Here is a 17,157-nt window from a genome sequence, read left to right on the forward strand (position 1 = left end):
GCAAACTATGATTTTAAATTACATGCTAAGAGATGCTTACATAATAAAAAACAGGAATTAAGTTAAAAAATTCGAGGAACAAATATTACATGCTTCCTCCAAACCTGATACCATGTTTTTGACATATTATCCAGCTTCTATGATTATGTGCTCAGCATACAGAATTGACTAAGCACAGTCATAGAACATACCACACTTTTATTTTAAATCATGCATTATTTCCTTGTTCAGTTCCCAAAACTGTCTTTTAATTCATGTGCAGTTTCCAAAGAAGCACAATAAAGTATCTGGATATCCCATTCTTCCCAAGGATATCTATAATTTGTTATGGTCCACATGATTAAATGCTTTTACATAACAAATAAAACACAAGTAAACACCTTTCTTGGATTTTGTGCTTTCAGTCTAGATCTATCTGACAACAGTAAGGATCTCCCTTGTTTTGTGTTCCCTCCTGGATCTGGCCTGAACATCAGCCCCCTCCACCCCCCACCCCCGTTAATGTACTGTTACAATCACTGTTGAATGATATTCTGCAAAATTTTACTTGCATGTGATATCAGGGTTATTGTTCTATAATTTGTCTATTATGTTGTGTTACCTTTCTTGAAAATGAGTATAAATGTGGACCTCTTCCAGTAAGTTGACCAAGTAACTAACTTCCAAGTTTCTTGGCATAGATTAGTGGGTGCCTACAGTGCTTCATCCGCTCATTGAAATATCTCAATTGATAGTCCTTCAATTTCTGGATCCCTGTTTTTGGTTAACACTTTCAATAACAGCTAGATTTTTCTTTCTTCAATCTCCTTGGTTCTTGATAATATTCTAATTATATTCCCATAGAATCTTCCAATATTGCAACTTACGCTTGATTTTTGTCTTCAGTTCTTTCCATTTAAGATATGCTGAGAATGCGCTCCTTTTTTTTGATTTTCTAATTCCAGGTCTTTACACACTGTTCATTGTATGACTTCACTTTGTGTTCTCTCATTTTTTTAATAAACATTTTATTAGGGGCTCATACAACTCTTATCACAGTCCATACATGTACATACATCAATTGTATAAAGCACATCTACACATTCTTTGCCCATATCATTTTCAAAGCATTTGCTCTCCACTTAAGCCCTTTGTATCAGGTCCTCTTTTTTTCCCCTCTCTCCCCACTCCCCCCTCCCTCATGAGGCCTTGATAATTTATAAATTAATATTTTGTCATATCTTTCCCTGTCCAGCATTTCCTTTAACACCCTTTTCTGTTGTCCACCCCCCCAGGGAGGAGGTCACATGTAGATCCTTGTAATCGGTTCCTCCTTTCCAACCCACTCATCCTCTACTCTCCCAGTATCGCCCCTCACACCCCTGGTCCTATAGGTATCATCCACCCTGGATTCCCTGTGCCTCCAGGTCCCATATGCACCAGTGTACAACCTCTACCCTATCCAGTCCTGCAAGGTAGAATTGGAATCATGGTAGTTGGTGGGGAGGGAGCATTTAGGAACTGGGGGAAAGCTGTGTTCTTCATCGGTGCTACATCGTACCCTGACTGACTCATCTCTCCTAGACCCCTCTGTGAGGGGATCTCCAGTGGCTGACAAATGGACTTTGGGTCTCCACTCTGTACTTCCCCCTTCATTCACTATGGTAAGATTTTTTTTTTGATGATGCCTGATACCTGATCCCTTCGACACCTCATGATCACACAGGTTGGTGTGCTTCTTCCATGTGGGCTTTGTTGCTTCTGAACTAGATGGCTGCTTGTTCACCTTCAAGCCTTTAAGACCCTAGATGCTATCTCTTTTGATAGCAGGGCACGATCAGCTTTCTTCACCACATTTGCTGTTCACCCGCTTTGGCTTCAGCAGTTGTGTCGGGAAGGTGAGCATCATAGAATACCAATTTAATAGAAGAAAGTATTCATGCATTGAGGGAGTGCTTGAGTAGAGGCCCAAGGTCCTTCTGCCACCTTAATGCTAAACCTATCAATATAGACATATAGGTCTCATTCCCCATCCATGTATATATATACATGTACATGTCTTTGTCTAGACCTCTATAAATGCCCTTTGCCTCCTAGCTCTTTCCTCTATTTCCCTTGACTTTCCTCCTGCCGCACTATCATGCTCCGTCCCCACCTGGGTTACAGCTATACCTCTTCTTTACGTTACCTTACCCTTGATCATTCCCTACCAGGCCTGTCACTTCCCCCTCACCACCAATTTGGATCCCATGTTGTTCCCTTGTCCCTGGGTTAGTTAACACCACTTCCTTACCCCTACTTCCCCCTATCCCAAGTCCCCCCGGTCCCGTTGTTTTCCTCCGGATAGTTCATCCAGCCTGTCTTATTTAGACAGATCTGTGGAGATAATAACATGTACAAAAGCACGACAGAGGAAAACAAAGCAACAGTATACAACAAAACAACAACAAAAAACCATTGACAAAGAACAAAACAAAGCACACCAAGAAAGAAAAGCTTGTAGTTAGTTCTAGGACCGTTTGTTGGCCTTTAGGTGTGTTTTCCAGTCCAGTCTGTTGAGGCACCATGCCCTGGCCCCAAAGTCCACTTTCAACATTCCCTGGGGACCTTGCCGCTCCATTCCCTTGCTGTTCCACTGCACTCCCCCAGTACTTTGCCTTGGTGTGGTGGGATCAGGTCAGGTGCAATTCCCATACTGTGTCTCCGGTGCTGTCCCCTGTAGCACCATTGGTTCACTTTGTGTTCTTAAGCTGCCTTTTGAAATGTTCTGTTTAGCTCATTTCTTCCATTTGCCTCAGCTGCCCTACAATTGAGAACAGCTTTCAGAGACTATTCTGGCTTGTATTTGGGTGTTTTATCTCTTTCCTGTCTTTATAATGACCTTTTGTTTTCTTCACATATGACTATATGAAAAAGATTACAGCATCAGATTTGGAGGAAGGTTAACTAACATCCTTTGCTAAGCCGATGACACAGCCTCCCTGCAGTGAGTGAGGAGGACTTGGTGTAGGTGCTTTCAGGTGGATTACAGCTTAATATAACAAGAACTATTTTTAAACAACAGGACCAGTAGGTCACCTCGTGAGGAATGGAGGCAGGAGTGAAGTTGCCAAGGATTTCGTTTTGTTTGGACCCACAACCAGCGCTCATGGAAGCCGCACTCAAGACACCAAATGACACATCACATTAGGTCGACCTGCTGCACAAGATTGGTTTCAAGTGTTGAGGAGTTCAATGTTCCTCTCAGAACTTAGATGCACCTGACTCAAGTCATAGAAGGGCTTTGAATAAGGGAGACCAAAAAGAATCTATGTGTTTCAGCCATGGTGCTGGTAGACTATTTCAAGTACCATGTCTAAGGAACAAACAAATCTGTCCCGGGGAAGCACAGTGGGGTTCGCTTAGAGCCAAGGATAAGGCTTCATTTCATGTCATTTGGACCTGTTATCAGGAGAGACCAACCGCAGGAAAAGGACATGATGCTTGGTAAAGCAAAGAGGCAGCCCAAGAGAGGAAAACCCTTAACAATATGGATTGGGATAGTGGCCACAACGATCTGACTTGAGGACACATAAGAATCACATATTACCTTGTGTGTTGGTGAAATCAAGCACAATGTCTCAAAAAATCTAGATAATAATTTATACTTAATTGTAAAAATTTAAGTAAACGCAATTCTCTTCACACAGTGATAATTTCACATTTAAAGTGCAAGTGTTTTGTTCTGTTAGTTTATAGATCAGATATGATTGCTAAAAGTACCCTGGAACTGGACAAGAATTAAAAGTAAAACACAAAAGTAATATAGAATTATTTAAATGTAATATGAAGGAATGATATATATATATATATATATATGGTTATAGGTATCCCATAAATGATTATGGTCACCTCAAGTTATTAATGAAGATGAACTAGTTTATTCCTGTTTTGTATTTTAAAATCTGAATGAACCATTTGTTTACATGAATGGGTTTGTCAACTTGTTTAAAATGGGAAGAACAAATAGAAATATGCTGCCATATAATAAGTGAAGCTAATGAATTCCTCCCAGTTAATCACACCATTTTTTGTCTCCATGTTTATAGAACTGATGGGTCAGATTCTGAGGCATAAAAGATAATAAGTAAATGTTTAAATAATTAAATCACACTTAGTTCAATGATTCATCATTAAAGTCATAAAGTGTTAGTTCACTTCCAGTATTATGTGCTGTCTCAAGGGCGGCAAACATGTCAATGTTTTTAGTATCTCTAGTGATCCATTCAATTTTATAACATATTAAGTGCACCAATTTGATTATTAAATTTATTAAGACATGGAAAATAGTCATTCCTTATATTTCTCTTTAAATTATTATGACTAAATCCTTACTTGAAAAAAACATAAAACTATTATTTGGGTCTTTGTGTTTTAACATTAATAGGAAGAAAATATATTCTTACCCTGACATAGAATATTGTTTGCAACTTTGGTGCAGCAAAGCACTCAGAGTCTTCTATTCACTAACCTCAAAATTAATGCCATCGAGTCAAGTTGCACTCATAGTGATCCTTTTTGGCAAAGTATCACTGTCCCCTGTGGATTTCTGAGGGTTATTATATATTTATAGGAGTGGAAAAGCCTCATCTTTCTCCCAAGGGAGAACTGGTAGTTTCAAACTGTTGACTTGATATTTAGCAGTTCAAAGGGCAAGCCACTCTATTGCCAAGACTCCTGACTTCTAAATCATTGTGATTTTAGCACTCTGTAACTGTTTGCTAGTTTTGCAAGTGATCAAACCAAGGACTATGCAAATGTGATGTTATTGTGACCCAGCAAAGACATACAGAATGTTGTAAGATGGATGGTGTCAGAATAGGTAAAAACACTGAATAGAGGAATATTTGACTTCTGTCTCCTAGAAATTGACTTTGGACTAACTATTGTTGATTTTGACTCTCCCTTGTGAAGTCAAAGGGGATCAGACACTGCCTCCATGTGATAATTTACAGCAACTAACTTTGAAAATGGAGCTCTGGAGAACTCCTTAAGAAAGCTTAATAGAACTTCACAAGAAAAACCTAGAGAAGCATGAATAACATAAGTTATTCAGATATAGAGGGCCATCTTTTATTATGATTACGTATGAGATTTTATTTTGATTACCTATGTTAGATTAATGCAATACCTATTAATCATGAGATTCCAGAAAAGGTTAGATTAACCTATGTTCTAATTGCATAGAAATTTAATCAATTTATCACAAGAGATAAATAGATGTTGGCTCAGTTTATTATAGCACATTCGAAGGAAAACATCTGGAACTTCGAAGAAACATTTTACCGTGCAAGGGCAAAATGTCACTTCGTGAATTTTCATACTGTGTTGCCCAAGAGTGTTCATATTAGTAAACTATAGGTACAAATCCATTTGAGAAAAACCATGAAGAGTAAATCTATCATCGTGGTTAGTGTCGTCTAGTATGTTCCTTACTCCAGTGACCCGATTTTCCACAGAATGAACGGCTACTTGGTCCTGCACCAGCCTCACGTCTGTGGCTATGTCTGAGGCTTCGATTGTAGCTGTGTGTCTGTGCATTTGATTGAGTGACCCTCTCTTGCATAGGCTTGTGGCCTGGCAGTGTTTTTACGGCTTTAGTAATTAATGTCCTATTGGGCACCCCCAAATTCCCATCCCACCCCAATAGCCCTGTTTCATCACAATTGAATACTTGCTGGAGAAGGAAACTCTCAGCCTCCACCCTATTCCGCAAATTCAGCCACGAATTTATCAACTTCGTCTTTGTTTGCCCGTCGGACTGCTCGGTACTTGCTCCACAACATCTTTCATTCAGTCACTATGGAGGCGATGACGATTTCTGGTATACTCTTGCCATTTCCTTGCTTCTGAAATACGATAATTAACAGTAACTTTTCAACCTCTCTGATGTTCAAAGTTCTTTGTTTCATGGTTACGGTTTTCATATTTTTTGATACATTAGTTGCTTTTGTGACATGTTTTACTGACATGATAATATTGACTTAGCCATATTACATTCAGCCGCCAAATCACACATGTGTGACCTGATGCAAAATTTGAAATGTCTTTCTTTCTTTAACTCCATTGCGGACCTCACAGTTTTCCTCTCAGTGTCACAAACTTTCTGTGGAGCCATGGATATGGTATTTTTGCACAAATAAAGTGCAGAGAAAGCACAATGATGAATGTTTTTTTAAATGAAAATACCAATTTTTATTATAGCCATGATTCCTGTAAATGATGAATGTTCAATGCAAACTAACACAAACACTATACGCTGTCTGACTAAGAGTGGCGCTCAGACTGAAGTATCACCCCTTTGTGTCTGAGGCCCGCTATGACATGTGACTGACTCTTGACTGTACAGTGTTTTCCCAAGCCTGATGTACGGCTCTACCATCAAGCAAAGTTCCAAACACCGAGCAGATGTTTTCCAAACGTTACTGTTGGATCATGGGAAGTCAGAGCTTGGAGTGGTGCAGCAGCAGAGATATATATCACTGTATGAGGTGAAATTTTATTTAATTCATAAAATATCAGGGAAAATGACAAGAGCTGGGTCAAATGCAAATGTGAAAAACAGTCATTACACAGTAAATTAGGGGAAAAGGAAAAGGAAAACAAATTATCATTACATTATGTGTGCTTCTGCAAAGTTAGCGTCTCACTACACATGGCTACAAATCAACAGCTTCGGTGAATTGTGAAGTTATTCAAAAGAAGTTACATTCCACATGGACAGATGGCGTTCAGTGTGGCTTATTAGGACATACTCCAGCATAATATTGGAAAGTTTCATCATCGTCATTTGCTTTATTTCCAACTTTGAGATAATTTTGTGCGCTCTACCTAAAGAAGATAAAATGATTTAAGGAACAAATCTGAATTATACATTGGAGTGAAAAATGAGAAGGAAAAATAGTGAATTAAAATCCCCAAATATTCTTAAGATTTGAAAGGCAATGCAATCCCATAATTGTGTCTGTAAATGGAAGAACACATATTTATGGAAGAAACAAACATATGCAAAAATCATTCTTTAATTTGAGAGGCACGCAGACATAAAATTGTTTTATACAGAGTAAATCTGTGCTTTCAAAAGAGGTTCACGAATAACTAGGAGTAACAGACAGGTATGCCACCACCTCTCCTAGGTAGGAAGTAGTATTATTGTTCATTGTCATTATATTGATTCCAACTCTTGCTGATTCATGTGTGGATACTTGAATTGTTATATAGGATTTTCAGAACTATAAACTTTTGTGAGGAGATTTTTAGGGCCATCTTCTAGAGCCCCTCTGTGGAGCTCTGAATTGTAAAATCTGTTCTCTTGTAGAGCACTTTATTTCTGCACCACTCAGGAATATGTCACCTGATAGTGTTTCCTGAAAATCAGATAGACCTGGTCAGACAAATCTGGAGGTGTGATGCAGTTTCCAGTTATGTATTAGGGTGACAAATAGCCTCCACTTAACAATCAAATCTTGAGAAAAATCACAGACACTTTGCACAGGCAGGCATTCAATTTCACCCCACTTGGAATGTCTCAAGTTGGTTAGCGGTGTGAGTGCTTTAACTCTTCGTGTCTTAACACTTGCCTTCTCAATCCTTCCATTGCTAAACTAACAAGAAAGTAGAAGTGTCTTCTATTGGTTTCTTCTCAGAACTGTGTCTTAGGAGCACAATCTCCTCCTTAGTCCTTTCCTTTTTGAAATGTATTCAATTTCCTAAAACAATGACTTTAATTCTCCACACCAAGCTTGCATTTAATCGCCTAAACTAAATCCTATATTTTCTCTGATGTGGCTGTATTGTTTGCACATTATCATGCTACACATTTTCCAGTCTTTCCTATCGTGCAAATTTCAGGGATTTTTTGTAAGTTTGGCATTCCCCCTCACTTTTCTACTGCTCACATTAATTTCCAGCACTCATTTCTAATTCTTATGAACTTGATGGCATCTCAATTTTTACTGAACTCCTAAAGAACTTTGATGTTGTCTTATCATTTTAATGGCATGCATTTTCTTTAGTTTTAATTTTGTTATGGATAATCCTAATTAAACTAGGAATAGCAATTATCCAATCTAGAGTCTGAAAGAGATAAACCACCTCCAGGAATTCTGTCTAACGACCTTCAGTAAAAACATCTAATAGAGATTTAAAGAATTAGCAGAACTAGAAAACAAGGTGCCCTTGCTAAGAACAATAAGCCATGCCACATTAATTTAATTGAATTGTTAGAGGGTCAACAACCTGGAAGTTGCCTAAAGATTATCTGACTTTTCACTGAAAACTCAGTACTTAGCAAAATATCAATCAGCACATTAGAAACATGTATTATATTTCTGTTGCATTCATGAATAAATGAGTCAATAATTTTCATGCATTATATGCATTGATTTAGTGTTGTCATTGTTATATAAGCAGTCTTCTATTAAAATATTGGGACAGAAGGATTCTGCAAATCTAGGAAAATGAAATTCTTCCTATGTCATGTGTTCTGTCACTCAAACAATACTATTGCACTTTTATAACTAAGTTCTATAATTCATTACAATGGCTACAAAGAACTCACTGACAATAGGTTATATTAAGGAAGTTACTAGTTCCCAATGTGAGAACTGCTCGGAAAAATTTCTTCATCAGGACAAATTACAATGTATTTTCAGGGTTGCTAATAAATGCCTGGAGGTTATACTACTTCACTGTAAACCTCACCCCAAAGACATTCAGCTAAAGCTCTGTGTGTGGGCCAGCAAGTTGAGCACCCCCATTTAAGTGCCCAGAGACACCCAACTCCACAAGCACTGAGCTATACTTGTTCCGTGGCTGAGAATCCACCACTCCATCTCATGCTCTGACACTGATTCTACTGCTTTTCCTCGGATGTCACAGTTGTCTCCTGAATCCGCACAGGAAACCCAGGGTCCAAATACTGAGCTGCAGCCCTGGCTTTTATGGAAGTGAGATTCCCCAACCCGCTGCACTTCTGCTTCTCATTGGGCTCATTATATTCAGCAAGATGGTAATCTTATGAGTCCTGTTAACAACTACTCACAGGTGAATCCTATCATTGTCTTCCCAAAAATTGTTACCCAGACCAATGCAGGAAAAGGACATCTGATGGGAGTTAGTTGCTTTGTGAGAAGAGCCATAAATAATTCACTACCTCGGCACAAGGCTTATTGAAATAGAGAAATCTATAACTACCAAAAGTTTTGGGTATTTTGTCTATTTTTAGTCATTTTATTTTATTAGAATATATGTAAAATGAATATTGAAATACGTAGAGATTTAATAGCAGGATTATTTCTGAATATTTAACAATATTTTTCAAAATTGAAAAATGATAACATTCAAGGACATTGATTTGTGAAGATGTGTTTATGCAAATTATTCAGTACAAAGAAGGAAGGGAATCATCTTTTTAAATCCACTTAAAATATTGATTTTTTACTATGCATATTTTTCTTTAAAAATTCATGTAATCATTTTGGGAAAGATGAAACTACTGAAGAAATATAAGATAAATAGCTATCATACTATTTCCATAAAATTATATAAATGTTTCATGCACTAAATATACAGGCATATCCTGAGCAATGAAAATCTATTGAACATACAACATGTGGTTATGAATCAAACTCTGGAAAGACCATTCATTACATTAATAATTTGAGGCACATACAGTGGCTTATAATAACAAATAGGTGTTACAGTTTGCCAATTACCAAACCATTATTATTATTTTCACTACATTATTATGTCACAGATGCTTACGTATGACTGCAAGAGTTTCTTTCACTGTTGCTTTAATGCACAGAAAGATACACTGTACACTACAAACTAGAAAAAAATTGGCAACTCACATTAGTTTCAAACTACTGAAGTGTTCTCATTTATGTATAAATTCAAAAACGGATTTAGGAAGAGGACATGATCATAATCTAGGGACTCCCTCGAGGAGAAATCTTCACTGGCCTCCTTTGTTTAATCAAAAAACTTAAGGAAAAGAATATGATCTCTGCTGTCTTTATTTAATTCTTCCAGTTTTGTACATCAACATGGTTGCAATTTTGTTAGTTCCAAATTATTTGAAAAATATTGTCATTATTAAATTATTTTATCAAATTTAAAAATGAGTTTAGTTTGCTCTAAAAAGTTATAGATTAAAAGGTTTAAAATAATTACTGAAAATACAATAACAATAAAATTAGAGCAGGATACAGGCAGATCTCTTATTATTATTGCACTTCACTTTATTGTGCTTTATAGATATTACATTTTTTACAAACTGAAAGCTCGCAGTCATTCCGTACCAAACAAGCCATCTTCCCAAAAGCATGTGTCCACTTTGTGTCTCTGTATCACATTTGGATGATTCTTGCATTGGACTGCTGTGTTAGGCTGGGTGGACTGGAGGAAGAGATTAAGGGACGTCTATAGATAGATAGATAGATAGATAGATAGATAGATAGATAGATAGATAGATAGATAGATAGATAGATAGAGATGATATAGATACAGGTATAGATATAGATGACGCAGAGCTTTATATCATGAAGTAATTATATAACAAGCAGACATCGCAGCCCAGTTTAGATCAAGGCCATAAAGCCAATACTACGCCATAAGTCTGACACTAGTCTATAATTCCCTCCTCAGATTCACACAGCCAAACACAATGATGCAGATGCAGGAAGACCACAGACAGTTAGTACGAAGACTTGTAGATCCAATGGCAGTGGATGTATCTCCAGAGTGCCCGCTGGGGGTCACTGTGCCTCCAAGGGTCTAGAAATGGCTTGAAGTGTCTTGTCATCAGGACAGTGAAGTAGAGAGAGCGAGGGGCTGGCCTCCAGTGAGCCATTGAGCTCAGTTGAGTCTCTAAATGGGTTCATCACACTGCAACCTGATTGATAGGCTAGACTCGACCCCTACTAGGTTGACATGAAATTATGTAACTGCCACAACTGCTAAGTAGGCACTTGAAACCCAGTAGCCGCTATGTAGGAAAAAGGTGACTTACTTCAGATAAATCAATAAAGACCATTTGGGAGAAAGGCATATCATGTTTGATAAACTAAAGAATTAATGAAAAGGATGGAGATTCTCAATGACATAATTTTAAATGGAAAGCAACCTTATTTTTAAGAAATATAAAATGAAAATTAGAAAAAATGTTTATCTTCTGATTGGCTGGCACAATAGTCACTACAAGTGACTTAAATATAGCAGTGATTATAAAGAAGGCACAGAACCAGGTAATGTCAAGTAACATGACGTCATGTTCGTACACTGTAATAATTAAGTTTGTGTCAACTTGGCTTGGGCAGGATTCTCAGTAGCTTGGCAGCTGACGGCTGAGGCTGCCCTCATGAGGGTTAATATGTATCTCTTTTTGCATTTCAAGAGGACTGGCACAACTTATAAACACCCATGCTTTTCCAATTATATCTTCTCATTTATTAACTATCTCAGTTATGAGATAGTTAATTTATGAGAAAGCTACTATCAGTTTATGTTGTGCATTAACAATTGGAAAAAAATTACTTCCTCCAGCTAGAGAAGGAATAAGGAAAATCCAATTCTATGTCTGTCCAAGCATGGTGCACATAAGGCAGAGGTCAGGCATGCGTTCACCCTTCAAACTTCTTCACTTTATTCTGACACGGCCCACCCTTCCAGTGGCATCCTACTTCTCCTTGGGCTTGGTAGTTCATTGCGATGGCCACACAAGCGCATTGGGAACACTCAAGGTTATGAGGTTTATGAGAGAAGCTAAGAGGTTATACTATATTAAGGATACAGTTTCTTTAGCCAAAGCATCTCTTTTCAATCATGTTCAGAGGGGTATTTTTTCTCTGATCCTCAGCCTCTCAGTAATACAGCCTGTTTGCCTCTGGCATAATCAGACAGGTGTTACAAAGCCAGATGCCTGGTCTGGAGACCAGAATCTTGACCAAAGGCACTCAGCTTTTTTCGTTCTATGGGCTGACAAGCCCACTGCTCTGCCTCACAGTCTCAGCATCCTTGTTCTCTGCCCGCTCTCCACAGTGGGATCTTGGAGGCGCTGTTCTCATTCTTTATTCTTTTCTCTTTTTTTACTGGTCATGGGATTCTCTGTCACTACAAAAGTAATGGCTTCCTTTATGCCCAGTGGAATAGCAAAACCACCCTCTTTTTATGCATGTGACCCCAACATATCATTTAGTGGAGTTGTAGACTGTAGCTAGAGGTACCAGACTCGGTAATTCCACTTTACTGCAACAATGTACACCTGGCAGTAGCAAATGCTGTGCGGTGAGGTGAGAATAACACTGACTATAATAGTTAAGATTATGTGTCAAACTTGTTGGGTCATTATTCTCAGTGGTTTTGTGGTTACGTAATGATGCAATTATGTAATTTTGTAGTCATCCTTAATTTGTGGATCATTCATTTTCACAAAATGTGGATTGTCACATAATATTCTGCATCAATATATAAGGCATATAGTAGTTTTCTTTCCACCCTCTGGCTTGCATTGTTGTGCCTCCTTTGGTAGTATCTTCTGCTTATATCTGGGTATTGTTAGATATTCTTATATATTTAAGTACCACATAAATTATGGCTACAATGGCAAATGTATTGAGTTAGAATCACTGAATCATATTTTGATGGCAATTTCTATGACTCTGAAAAGAAATAGTTTTGGTGAATAATTTTCTATTTCTTGATATCCTGATATTCCAAATACTAAGTTGATCGATCTTTCTGTATATATTTTAGTGATTGTTATTATGCAAAGCAATTGAGTAGAATTAGAAACTCTTATGGAACATAATCTCTGTACATATTTTAAAATCATGTTTTTATTTAAGTTGCTTCTGGTATTATGGTACAAGGTTGTGTAGACTGTGTATGGATGAGACTAACTGCTCCTAAGATTTATAGCCTTGTGAAGGTGATTTAATGGGGGAGGGGTTGCTCTAAAATGGATGTGGGGGTGATTGTACAGTTTTCTGTGATATGATTGAATTATTGAACTATGTGACACAAAATTACATGCCAATAAAACTGGGGAAAAAAGGGTTGCTATAAGTAGCAGTCTGTTCAGTGATGGTTTGGGTTTTAGGTTGGTATTATAAAATACTTTTAGTTCACTTTGAGGTGAAAGTTTATGGTTTGGGGAATACAGAGTTCTGACTGTATAATGTCCTAAGGACTTTAAATGGCTAAGATAAATAAGTCAGTACATATTGATAATCTGATATTAAAGAAATCATGTGTCAACAAAGAGCTGGTAGTGCCTATAAGGCTCAATGCGGGTCAATTGGATCAAAGAGAAATGTAATAGGAATTGTGAGACATTTTCTGCTTTCACTATAAATAGAATAGACTGTCTATGACTGTCTCTTTTCCCTTTTTCCTATCTTGAACAGCAATGTAATGTGTAGATCGAGACAATCATTTTCGATTAAGGAAGGGAAAATAGGTTAATGCATTTAAGGATATACTCTCCTGGCATCATCAAATTACTGGAAATAATAATCCTGATTAAAGTATGGTGGAAAAATCCATTGTAATGAGATATAAATGACAAACCTTGGAGACAGATGTTAATATAAAGTGGTAAATTAATTTTATATCTTTGTTTAAAAATACAGTCTAGCAGATATCTGCACTGTTGGTTACTCCTCAGTTAATTCTGGCTCGCACTTTCCTGTGCGTGTGCAGTTGAACGGATCTATAGCGTTTGTAGGACTTTGACTTCTCAGAAACGTTTTGCAAAGCCTGTCTTCTGGGGTTTCCCTGGGTGGGTTTGAGCAGCCTACGTTTGGGCTACTTGTCGAGTGCTTAGCCATTTACGGCTCCTGGAGGTCCTGTGTCAAACCAGAAATAAATTCAACACTCTGCATGTAGAACAGGCAGTACCTGTGGAAGTCGGGTCAGTTACCGAACAAAATCTGTTTCAATCCGAACTAGATCATTCTTTAGCTTTCTCTGATCTTAGAAAATTACAGTAATCTGGAATGCCTCCGGCTGAGTAATGCCTCTGGTTCCTCATTTAAAAAAATCGACCCAAAGACAAAACAGGTCTTTATGGGGTTACTAGTTCTTCCTATCTCATAAAGTTGATATCAGATTAAATCATGCAAAGAATATAAGATACTCATCAGTGTGTCTGGAATAGAGTCAATGGTCAATATTTTTATTAGTAACATATCATTATTTACATATAAACATTATTTTATAGGCTATATATAATTATCTGAATACATAAATAAGAAAATGTCTTTAAACTACATTGTCATTGAAAATCAAAGTTTACTAATAAATTCATTATTCACATATTAAATGTTTACACAGTTTCTGGAACTTAATCATTTATGGGAAACACAGATAAATAGTTTAGAACTTAATTATTTCAGGAGACCCAGAAAAACAAAGAAGAAAACAAATCAAAGAAAAGTAAGGAAAATGCCAAAATATAGCTACGAACAAAATATGGCAGATTTAAGAAAGCATTGTACTAACCTCATCTAAATAAAACAGGGATGTTCTGTCAGCTATTAGTATTGAATACTGAAGGATGGGGAAGGACAAGGGAAAATGAACATGTTAGTCACATGGAGAGCAGATAGAAGACTAGGGGAAAGTGTGACATAGAGACGTATTTTGTAAGAAGGAATTGTACATGGTTGTAACGAGTCTTTAGTGGAGATGATAAAGGATGAACTAGAATGCCTTCTTTGGGTCAGATCATGAAAGTGCTCCTACAGTCCTTCAACTTTGATTTCGAACGTGTAGAGAGAATGGTTATCTTATCGGTTTCCATGGAATCCATTTAGTCCTGAGAAGATTTTCTTAATTGTGAGAAAAACAATGAGCAGGAAATTTTAGGATTTACTTCTTAATTTAAAATTTTGGGAGCGGTCTCGCTGGTGGCCTTCCCCAGCTGCCTGGCCATAAGGGAAGAACCGGCCAGGCCTGCAAATGTGGCCCAGTGGTATACATATAATAACTTAACTATAGTTGCTTTTTTAAAATAGGGCACTGCTACCAAAATGGAAAACTTGATGATCAAATGACTGCATTTTCACATTCGTCATGTAAACAGAGCTATGGCAAGAATGTGAATGGTGTCCCGTAATGAATGTCTATATCAATGATGAAATGAGACAGCAAGACATCAACTAAAGCCCTCAAAATGTGAATGGTGAGCACATGAGAAGTAGAAGTGAGAATATAAACATAGGAATAACATTGATATCTTCAAAATATTTTCTGTCACACCTGCTAATAATATTAAAATAATTTACTCACTCCTATTCATAATTCCAGAAACTGGAACAAGGGGTCTAGAGACTGAGGAGCAATTGCACGAACAGAATAAGGTTATAGTATATTGTTGCAAATTAACAAAGCTGTATGTCCACGTAAGATATTTTCATCACATTTATAAAATCTGTACTGAGAATTTAAAAAGCTGGAATACACAAAGGATGTACTGTCAGGATTGTTGTATCAGGATTGAAGGAAGACTTTGATATGCATAGGACACAACTTTGCTTTCTGAAGGAAACATGAACTTGAAGCACTTACTAATGGGGACCCAGTTCTGTACGCCTTTGATATGGATTATACCTCAGTGTTATGAAAACAAAATTCTAATGCTTGGGCTGGCAAACCACAAAATGGTACACAGAAAAGATTGAAGTTGTCAATGATTTACTTGTATCTAAAATCAACAGCCACAGAAGCAGCATTCAAGAAATCAAATGGTTTATTGTACTGGGCAAGTCTGCTGAAAAATATCAGTTCACACACTATAGAAATGATCCCTGAAAGTATAGTCTTAACAAAATATCAGTTCACACGTTCAAAAGCAAATATGTCATCTTGAGGATGAAGGGTTGTCTAACCTAAACCCTAGCATTCTAAATCACTTCATAGCATGATCAGACTGGACACCTAATAGGGAAGATCAAGGAAGAACGGGCGCTTTTAAATTATGATGCTAGAGATGAATAATAAATGGCTGCCGAAAGAAAATCAATGCACTTGCTAAAAGAGTGAGATATGTCTTGTTGGAATGTTTGCTGATATGGTCCTTAGAAACAAGGGTGATTTCTTTCCCTGCATTTTTGATGTGTTAATACGTGGGGCCGGTCCCTGAAGCAGGTTATCATACTTGTAAAGTGGATGATCAGTGAGAACAAGGAAGACCCTCCGTGAGATGCATTCCCTCAGTGGCTGGAAGAACCAGGTCAGATACAGCCACTGTTGCAAGGATGATGCCGAATTGAGTGGAACATTGTTCTAGTGGACAGGTTTCTGCACATTGGAACTTGCTCAGCAGCACTGAATAATACCACAAGACCACATTTTTAGTAGTTAAGTACTTGTTAAATAATGTTCCTCCATTAACTACATGTGGTATTTTTATTAGATTATTATTATTTAATATTTGTTCAGTGAATCATTTTAATCAGACATAATGAAATGACAATTACAAGATCATGCTAAACAAAGTCACTTTTATTTTCTTCTAGTGAACAATACAGTGCTACCATTCAATAATATTACTACTTATTACTATTAATAGTCATAATAAAGTAAGCATTTTGAAACTTACATTTATGTGTCTTTTTTCCTGTTTGTTCTAAAAGAGAAGAGTTGCTCATACGCAATTTTTAGGAAGATGGACTAATCCTTTTACCGACTATAAATCCGTCAGTTAAAAATTATAGTAGGGAATCAGATGAAAGATGGAGCTTTGATGGAACTTTGGTGCACAGCCACCGTGAGTGGGCCGATATCAGGTAAAAGAACTTTCAAAAGCCTTTGCGTGCTGAGTGTCTCCAGTGAACTTTCTCCTGGGAAATTTGCTGCCTAAGGGTGAAAGGAAGAATAGGAAACCTCTCTATCTCATCACGTTTCTTCCTGATGTGAGAATAAAACCGGTTAAGCTTAAATAAAAAGCCACAGAGGAAGAGGTACATAATTTATGTGAGAACAAAACTGTAATTAGCTATATAAGTCTAATTCCTAACTTTTTACTTTTGGAAGGTTTTTGTTTTAGAAACCTCCCAGTAGAAAGGCATTGGAATGATGAAACATAAGTGTAGAATGCTATTTGGATAGTATAAATGGAATTTTCTAGGCTGA

General features: G+C 37.2%; 1 pseudogene; it reads right to left on the minus strand.

Moving 5' to 3' along the window:
- Positions 1-15,739: 15,739 nt before the first annotated feature.
- LOC142447420 (small nucleolar RNA U3) lies at positions 15,740-15,846 on the minus strand (annotated as a pseudogene).
- Between the last annotated feature and the right edge of the window lie 1,311 nt (positions 15,847-17,157).

The sequence above is a fragment of the Tenrec ecaudatus genome, chromosome 4 (assembly GCF_050624435.1).
Source record: "Tenrec ecaudatus isolate mTenEca1 chromosome 4, mTenEca1.hap1, whole genome shotgun sequence".
Lineage (NCBI taxonomy): Eukaryota > Metazoa > Chordata > Mammalia > Afrosoricida > Tenrecidae > Tenrec > Tenrec ecaudatus.